Source organism: Urtica dioica, chromosome 2, assembly GCF_054948205.1.
Source record: "Urtica dioica subsp. dioica isolate 48M chromosome 2, U.dioica_male_clone48M_v1_H2, whole genome shotgun sequence".
NCBI classification, from domain to species: Eukaryota; Viridiplantae; Streptophyta; class Magnoliopsida; order Rosales; family Urticaceae; genus Urtica; species Urtica dioica.
Genome location: NC_142757.1, coordinates 49291777 through 49301158, shown reverse-complemented (window position 1 = coordinate 49301158; position 9382 = coordinate 49291777). Strand labels below are relative to the sequence as shown.

Sequence of the window (9382 nt, the reverse complement as noted above, 5' to 3'; positions counted from 1 at the left end):
AACTTGACGTAGATAATGCTTTTCTCCATGGTGTCTTAAATGAGGAGGTTTATCTACAACAACCACCCGGGTTTTCAACTCTACATCAACCTCCACTTGTTTGTCGCCTCCACAAGGCTCTTTACGGGTTAAAACAAGCCCCCCGAGCCTGGTTTGCTCGCCTTAGCACGTCACTCCTCGGCCTTGGCTTCACACCCTCCAAAGCCGACACATCCTTGTTCTTTCGGTTCCGGCGAATGTCAACCATTTTCATCCTCGTCTACGTCGACGACATCATCATAACCGGAAACAACGACGACGAAATTGAGGCTCTCATCGCTCTCCTCGGGAAAGATTTTTCACTCAAAGACCTCGGTGAACTCAACTACTTTCTCGGCATACAAGTTGTCCGTCGTGGCTCCGAGTTGATCCTCTCTCAAGAACAATACATCACCGACCTCTTAGCTCGTGCCGACATGAGCAATGCCAACAGCGTCTCCACACCGATGGTCACCGGTCTGCCTCTCTCCAAAACCCGCGGTGACCCCATCGATAACATCACGGCTTATCGCAGCTTAGTTGGAGGTCTCCAATACGCCACGATCACCCGACCCGACATTGCCTTCAGCGTCAACAAGGTAAGCCAATTCATGCATAATCCCTTGACCACTCACTGGAATGCTGTCAAACGGATTCTTCGCTACCTTGCCGGGACACGCCACCTTGGCCTCCGTTTTTGTTGGCCCTCTCATCTCAATCTCACTGCCTTCTCCGACTCTGATTGGGCTACTGATCCGGATGATCGCCGCTCCACCTCTGGCTTTTGTGTTTACCTCGGACAGAATCTCCTTACCTGGTGCTCTAAAAAGCAACCAACCGTCTCTCGCTCGAGCACGGAGGCAGAATATCGGAGCCTCGCTCACACTACAGCGGAAATACTTTGGTTACGGTCTCTCCTTCAAGAACTACGGATCTGCTCCTCTCGGCCACCGATCGTTTGGGTCGATAATCTCAGCACTGTGTCCATGTCAGCCAATCCCGTTCTTCACTCTCGAACAAAACACATGGAGTTAGACCTCTATTTTGTTCGGGAAAAAGTCATCGCCAAGGAGCTAGCTGTTCAACACGTCCCTGCAACAGATCAAAATGCTGACATCCTCACCAAGCCCTTGGGTGGTCAATTCTTCTCTTACCTGCGAAACAAACTTAATGTTGTGTCTCTGCAGCCGCTTGAATTGAGGGGGGATGTTAACCATCAGGCCCAAGCAGACACATCCAAGCCCATGAACTCCTAAAGCCCCGCCACATCATCATCAATATCTGTCAATGACTATTGAATGTTGACATAGTTGTACCTGCTAATCCCACCGTTACAAGCATGGTTTAATAGTATTAAAGATGCTTTTCATTCCTTTTTCCTGATTGGCCATGCCTTTGGTTAGATGTTGTCATCTATTGCTTTTATATCCTTGATAGTCTCAATGTCCTTATTCGTATATATACACGCTACTGTTCTGTAATCAATGAGTCAATTAATATCAAAGAAAGGCCTTTTTACAATTTCCCATATTCGTTCATTAATACGTGGATTAGCATGACTGTACAGTGGGATTGTTTTTGAACTTTAAAGTTTGAAAAAGAGTTCTTTGACTTCCAAATGATGCATCCGTGTAAGATTCGCCAACTTCCATGCAAGGCCATTTAGACGGTGGCCATGAGAAGATATGATTATGAAGATAAATAATCAAATAAATGAGATAAATGATGAATGTTGTCTAAAAATATGACTTCAACGTTTTTTTTTTTAAATTTATTTATTTATTTATAAACATATTAGCTCACAGTACTTTGTTTAATACAAGCCTAAAAAGGAAACATCAAAATAATTCAATATATCCCAACTATTAAACACATCAAAATACTGCATTTTACAACGAACTCGTCAAATAAATCTCCAAATTATTCTTTTACACGTTGAAAATATTAATTGAAACGTATATAATACACAATATTCAAAATATTAGCAAAAAAGAAAAATACACATAAAAAATATACTAATTAATTTATGAAACGGCGATATGTTTATTACATATTACATATACATATAACACGTATAAAACTTTATCATCATGATATATAACATGAGAATAGAAAAATGTAAAAAACAAAAAAATACAAATCTGCATCATATAATTCATAAATAATAAGCTAGTAACATGGTTTTGACGGTGAACTCTTTACGTACTGGTACAATTTCTTAGACACAAAAGGCTTGTTGGGCGAAGAACCAGACCTAGAACTCCGGCGTGGTGAAGGCACAACATCTGGTGATTTTTATGGATTTATAGGGTTTCCATGTCTTTTCTAAGGACTCTTCTTTGTCATTTTTGAGAAATGGAGACAAAAATCGAAGAAAAAAAAGAACTTTACCGGCGAGATTGGGTAAGTGGTGGTCGGGTTCACAAATGAGTTAGGAAAGGATAAGAAAAGAAGGGAAATGGCGTTTTTTGCGTGAAGGCTCGGACGAAAAAGAAAATGCCTTCAGGGCTAGTATGTTCGCCAGCGTTTTCTATTGGTAGAAGGTCGGGGTTTGCACTACTACAAATTTAGTTTTCTGATGCGCATGACTTTCAGATGTGACTAGTCGCACCTAAAAGTCGCATCTAAATGACTTTCGGGTGCGACTAGTCGCACCAGATTGTCAACCCGAAGTCCAAAAAATTTCGCTAAAATTGTTTTTCTTTTGAGTATCAGGTGCGACTAGTCGCACCTGATAGTTTAAAATTTTAAGCCGGCCAATTCTCCCCCTCATTTTTTCATTCAGTTTTAAAATGGGATAACTATGTAAAAGAAAAGAAAGGACACGGGAAAAAGAAAGAGAAGAAAGAAAAGAAAAGGAAAAAAAGAAAAAAAAAAGGAAGAAGAAGAAGAGGATTGAATCGAGAGAGAGAGAGAGAGAGAGGGAGAGAGAGTGAGAGAGAGGAAGAAGATGATAGAGAGAAAAAGAGCGCGAGATGAGAGAAACGCCAGCCAGGAGCTCCTCCACCAAGCCGCGCGCGCGTCCCAGCCGAGCAGAGCGCCACCGCCGTGGCCGCCGCCCGAGATAGAGACGCCGGGAAAGAGAGAGACCACACCGGGGAGGCTGAATCCCTTGAAATAGGTGAGAAATTCTGTCATCCGAAATGGATTTTTTGGATCTAGGGTTTGAAATTCATTTTGGGGGTTTTTAATTTCAATGAGAAATCTCGAAGAATTGATTGAGTTTTGATGTTTAACTAGGCTCGGTGGTGATGTTTATTGCTTGAAATTGTGAAATTGAGATGATTTTGTTGGAATTTCCATTGAATTTTGGACGGGAATTAGGTATTTAGGGTTTTGAATTTGAATAATTAGGGGTTTTGATTTTCTGGACGTGATTTGATGTTATTGTACTCGAAAATATGATTTGGGTGTGGTTTGAATTTGGCCGAATTTGTGAAAAAAAAAAACTGTTTGAACTGCCTCTGTAAATCGACGTGGACAGACCGATATGATCTGAGTTCTTATTTTTGGATATTTTTCATGGATAGTAGACTGTATGAGCTTTCTAAAATGACCAAGAACATGTAAATCCATTGAGTATTGAATGAGTTATGAATTTCCAAAGTTTGTGTTTCGCAGCAGTAAAACGGGATTTCCAGAATTGTAACAGTGAATTACGGGCTGTTTTTGAGATAGCTATTCTTGTCGTATATATGCTTGTAATATCTCGTTAGAAAGCTACATGAGTCTACTTTCATTTGCCGCTAGAATCAATTGATTTTAAGTTTTATAGCTCGAGTTATGATGGCTTAAGCGCTAGTGGGTCAGGTTGTCGGGAATTCTTTCGTATGATTTTTCTCGCCGTGCGCTCAACCCCTGCTCACTCTCCGCCGTGCGCTCGCCTCATCCCGAGTCTCTACAGGTTAGTGTTTAGTTTAGAATTTGTGATTAGTTTGTGAAATTGTGAAATAGTAATATGTTTAGTTTAGTTTAGTTTGTGAAATTGTAATTAGTTTAGTTTGTGATATACTAATATGTTTAGGTTAGTGTTTAGTTTAAATTTGTTTTTGTTTTAATTAGTTTTGATATATTGTAATTTATCAATTAGGAATTGTAATTAGTTAATGAAATTAAAATTAAGATTAATAATTGTAATAATGTAATAATGTGATTAGTTTATCAATTAGGAATTGTAATTAGTTAATTAGTTAATTGATTAGTAATTGTAATAATGTGATTAGTTTAAATTTGTTTTTGTTTTAATTAGTTTTGATATATTGTAATTTATCAATTAGGAATTGTAATTAGTTAATGAAATTAAAATTAAGATTAATAATTGTAATAATGTAATTAGTTTATCAATTAGGAATCTAGCTCAATTAAGATTAAAATTAGTTAGGTTAAAATTAATATATAATCAGCATATTAATTTTTTTAAAAAAAGATAAAGAGCATCAGATGCGACTAGTCGCACCTGATAGTCAAGACTTTCAGGTGCAACTAGTCGCACCTGATAGTAGAAGACTTTCAGGTGCGACTAGTCGCATCTGATGCTCAAGAGGATTATCAGGTGCAAACTTTCGGGTGCGACTTTGTCGCAATATCTAAAGTCGCACCTGAAAGTACTTTCAGGTGCGACTTTTGCACTTTCAGGTGCGAAAAAAGTCGCACCTGATGCTATATTTTGTACTAGTGTTGGGTTCTACGAAAGGAAGCGAAAGAAGAAGAGAAGAGAGAGAAATGCGTATCTTTAAAATGGGTACTTTTTTCCATTTTTAAACTTGGAAGAACAATTTTTTTTTCTTCCCTAAACCACCCACAAGGCGAAGCAAGTGACAACTTTTGTCCATTTTTGTGAGATCCATTTTATCAAACTTGTAGATTCCATGGAGAGATGGATGTGATAGTTGAAAAAGACCTTTTGTGCAGCTTCATCCATTTTCACAGGAGAAATCCTCACTTTTAAAGTGATAATTGTTTTCTGTAGGACTCTAGTAGAGCTGCCGTCGCCGTCCCGTAGTCGAAGGACATACGAATTCTGCATGATGTCAAACGAAGAAGAAAAAGGAAAAGTTTGAACCCCAGAGAAAAAATCGGTCGTTTTTCTTTTTTGTATGTTAGTGTAATGTTTTGTAAAAACGACGTTGTTTTTCTTCTCTTCTTTCAAGTTGTATCATTGTAAAGTATGAACTTTTGTATCACTCGATTGTAAATTTCTAAAGAAATAAACGAGCTTCCTTTGTTACAATTATATTCCAAGTGAATTAAAGTCCTATTAAATTACCGAATTAATTTAAATTACGTTAAGGAAATCTCGGAATAAATAAAAGGACTTGTCGAGTCCGTCTCGATTAAGAAATATTTTCTCGAAGGAATGCTTCGGAAAATTTATTAAGGTAATATATTCTCAAAGACGAGAATGAATTATGAGAATCCTTAATTTTTTTAAAAATTAATCAAGATTTAACAAGAAAATTCTCGGTTAAGTCACAAATTAATTATCCATTTAAATCATGGATTTAATGACTACATTTTGTGACAAGGACCTAATTGTAACAAAATATGAGGACTTGGGTGACGTGAAAGTTTGAAAGAGTGATCAAAGTTGAGAGATGGAAAAATTGAGGGCTGAATGAATAAATATCTTTTTCTTCCCTTTTCCCTTATCTTCTTCTCCCTTCTTTCCTCTTCTTCACGTCATCTTCTTCTCTTCTTCATTTCCATTCGCACAAGACCTGTAACCAAGAAGAAAAAAAAAAAAGGTAAGCTTGTATCACTTGCCGATCATCACCATCAACGCCATCTCACCTCACTTCTTCTTCCTTCTTTCACCATCGAGCGCCATCTTTCTCACCCGAGCTCTCTCCACCGCGCGCTCCAGTCGAGAGAAGAACGACGTCGCCGCGAGCCACGGTGACACCGGAGCAAGAGGAAACGACCGGGGAATGAGTGAGAACTCACCAAGGACACTTGGATTCGTGGTTTGAGGTGATAAATTCCTCTCCTTGGTTTGATTTCGTTCTAGGGTTCATAGACCCAAATTTGGGGGTTTTGGTTTCCGGGATGAAATCTATGAAATTGGTTGATGTTCTTAAGATGTTTTTAAGCTTTTTTGATGCCTGGGTTTTGATTGAGAAGCGTTGTTTTGATTGTGATTAATTCTGGCCGTGAGTTTTGTTCTGTTTCGGACAGGGTGGTAAAACAGACGTGGGCAGTCGGATGTGTTATGAGATTATTTTTGCTAGTATTTTTCCTGGAAAGTAGACGTTATGGGATTTCTAAAATGACCGAGGACGTAAAAATCCATTGAGTTTTGAAGTAGTTATGAATTTTTGAAAAACACTAATTCAAAGCTGCGAAACAGAAATCCGAACCGTGTAACAGTGAATTGCGGGCTGTTTTTGAGATAGCTATTCTGCTCATATGTAAGCTTATAATATATCGTTAGAAAGGTACGGAAGTTAGTTACGTTCTGAAACTGGAATCGTTGGATTTCGAGTTGTATAGCTCGAGTTATGATGCATTTTTCAGTCGCTGTTCAAACCAGTCCGATTACGTGCCTTAAAATTTTGATTGTGTTTGAATCAGGGACTTGAGTCGAGATTGTGTAATTGTTTGCGTATGTTTGGTATCGCTGAGAATATGGTGTGTCTTGTTGTTTGATTCTGGGATTTGATTGTTGGAGAGGCTGTGATGTTTGGTTAGAGACCTTGGATTTTGGTTTGTATTTGTGTCTTGGTCGAGTGGTTATTTTTTTGGCCGTGTGAGCTTGTTTGGCCATTATGTGTCGGGACGGGAAATCGGAGCCTCGAGATAATGTTTCATGATTGATTTTGTTGTAGAACGATTTTGGTTATTTTGATATTTCATCTCGGGTTCGGTTAGTTCGACTTTGAATTTGACATTTGGATTTTATGACAAGTTTGAGAATTTTATGACGAGTTTAAGGATTTTGTGACAAGTTAGTTTGGATTCGTGTTGGGTTGCTTGACTTGTTTGGGTTCGGGTTTTTGGGTTGAGATGTCGGGTTTTGATTTTGGAAATTATGTGAGCTTGGAATCATGAAATTGACTGGTTATCGGATTTCCGCGATTTGGATTACAGGTTTAGACAGACGAGCGGGAACCGACAGAGTCAAAGGCAACAGAGGCGGAATTTGAAGTTTCGAGAAAAGAGTTATCGAAGTTAAAGCTCGGTTAACTCGTGAGTCTTTTAATCGCTTGTAGCGTTTAAAACTCTTGTTTTGAATCGTGAATTTCGTTGGTGTATTTCCTTTATTTAAATAAATAATTTATGATTATTTATTTAAAAAACGTTTAAGAATTTAATTTAATTATTCGTTTTGGAATTCTCGGTTATTTTGATTCGGATTAATTAATTTATTCAAGACTCATAATTATATTGTTGAATTTTATTTCGTATTATTTTCGATACGAAAATCGTGAGTCTTAAATAAGTTTAACTTTCGAAAAACTGGAGAATAATAAATTAAATTCTCGAATTCCGAACCGACTCGAACCTAATCCCGACAGCGAATCCTATCTTATTCAAGTAATCTCGAATCCAATAACTAACGGACTTCCAACCTCGGATGCTAGTTCTTTCGACGTTTCGACAAGTGTCGAGTATCTCGGAGAACGTGAAAAGCAAGACATTGCCGGAAGTCGTCTAGCTTTCTGTCGAGCTATTTCGGGTAAGTGAGGAGACATAAGTCAACTACTTACCAATGAAATAATCCTGTTTACGTGCATTTACGTGCTATAATAATATAAAGAGTAGGAAAAGCCTTAAAAGACACAAACACCAAAGATTAAGGCTTCGGCCACTCTTTATGGGCTCATAAGTTCAAATGCTAACTTGAACCAGCCACATTGTTACTTTGTTATAGTTAGATCTCTCTGCTAACCATAGAGTTTTGGCTAGATGTGAGGTGACAGGAGAGCATGTTGGACTCTCGGATTCGAGCCGAGGGTAGAAGTACCGGGAGTCACGTCATGAGTCTTCAATCTAAAATATTTAATGAGCATGAAATGGAAACCATAATTCTTTTGGGATTTATCCCGAGATGCTCTCATGTTTGTAATTAGTTGTATACTCTATATATATGCTAGAGTATCCAAATAATAAATAATGTTGTCGGTGGTACCCCACGAGTTACGACTCGTGTTGAGGACTAAGACGGTCCTAGTGGCGCTGAGTACTCCACGGGAGTTGCCAAGAGCACCCTTTTCTGGCAATGGGAAAGGTCGCCACGGCAATCCCATTTGCTTTGTCATGACGGCACGTAGCGCCGGCGCCCAAACGAAGATGGTACCACTAGTGGATCCCAGACAGTCTTAAAACACTTAAGCCACTGATGACTACTGCTCGAAGTCTGAGGTTGGCTTCTTGTCATTCCAAGGGTTGTAGCAGGGGATGTTATATAACCTTGTGGAATGACAAGTGATAGCGTAGAGCGAGGCCCCACATTAGGCATGCTCTAGAATCCTATGCATATGCATTCTGCATCCCTATGTGTTTGATTTCACGTCACATGACATTAGTTGTTTTTCTTTTTCTAAGTTAGACTCCCACTTACTGAGTCAATCGACTCATAGTTTTATGACCCTTGGTAATGTAGATAAGGGAAAACCTTGTAAGCGGGAAACAAGATTGAAGACCGAGATCGAGCGCGTATTGCTTTGACCTATGGGCTATGGGGTTTCTTAACCGGGGTTTAGAAAAAAGAAAGGTTTTAGTTGAACCTTAAGACAGAAAATTGGTCATTTTTTCTTTTTTGTATTTTAGTGTAATGTTTTTTTTTTTTTTTAAACGACGTTGTTTTTATTCTCTTCTTTCAAGTTGCATCGTACATATCATAGGCTGCTAGGTCGCCGTCATTATCGGACTTGTAGATTCCATTGAGAATTGGATGCGAGAGTTGCTAAAAGGCATTTTGTGCAGCTTCATCCATCTCCACAGGAGAAATCCTCACCTTTAAAGTGATGTTTACTCTCTGCAAGACTCCGGTGGAGCTACCGCGCGTCGTCGTCCCGTCGAAAGAGATACAAATTATACATGATGTCGAACGAAGAAGAAAAGGGAAAGGTTTGAATCCTAAAGAGAAGATCGGTTGTTTGTTTGTTGTTTTTTTTTTTTTTTTTTGTATTTTAGTGTAATATTTTGTAAAAACGACTCTTTTTTTTCCCATTTTTTCCGGGTCTTTTGATATTATCTATCTAACTAAAAGAAACCTCCAAAATACTGTAGCAACTACATTAATTCCGAAAATAGTAACTCAAGTAATTCCATAAATGACTTTAATATATTAATTGTAATTTACTTTTTTTTTCTCTGACTTTATTTGTAGCTTTTGTAAACTCTCTTATTATCTTATTATTTT

At 38.2% G+C, this 9382-nt stretch overlaps 1 long non-coding RNA gene across 1 annotated transcript; it reads left to right on the top strand.

The window, feature by feature from the left end:
* Positions 1-5700: 5700 nt before the first annotated feature.
* LOC149405251 (uncharacterized) lies at positions 5701-9106 on the top strand. Its single transcript, XR_016294596.1, has 3 exons — positions 5701-5988; positions 7105-7693; positions 8944-9106. It is a non-coding gene; the product is annotated as an uncharacterized LOC149405251 (long non-coding RNA).
* The last annotated feature ends 276 nt before the right edge of the window (positions 9107-9382 follow it).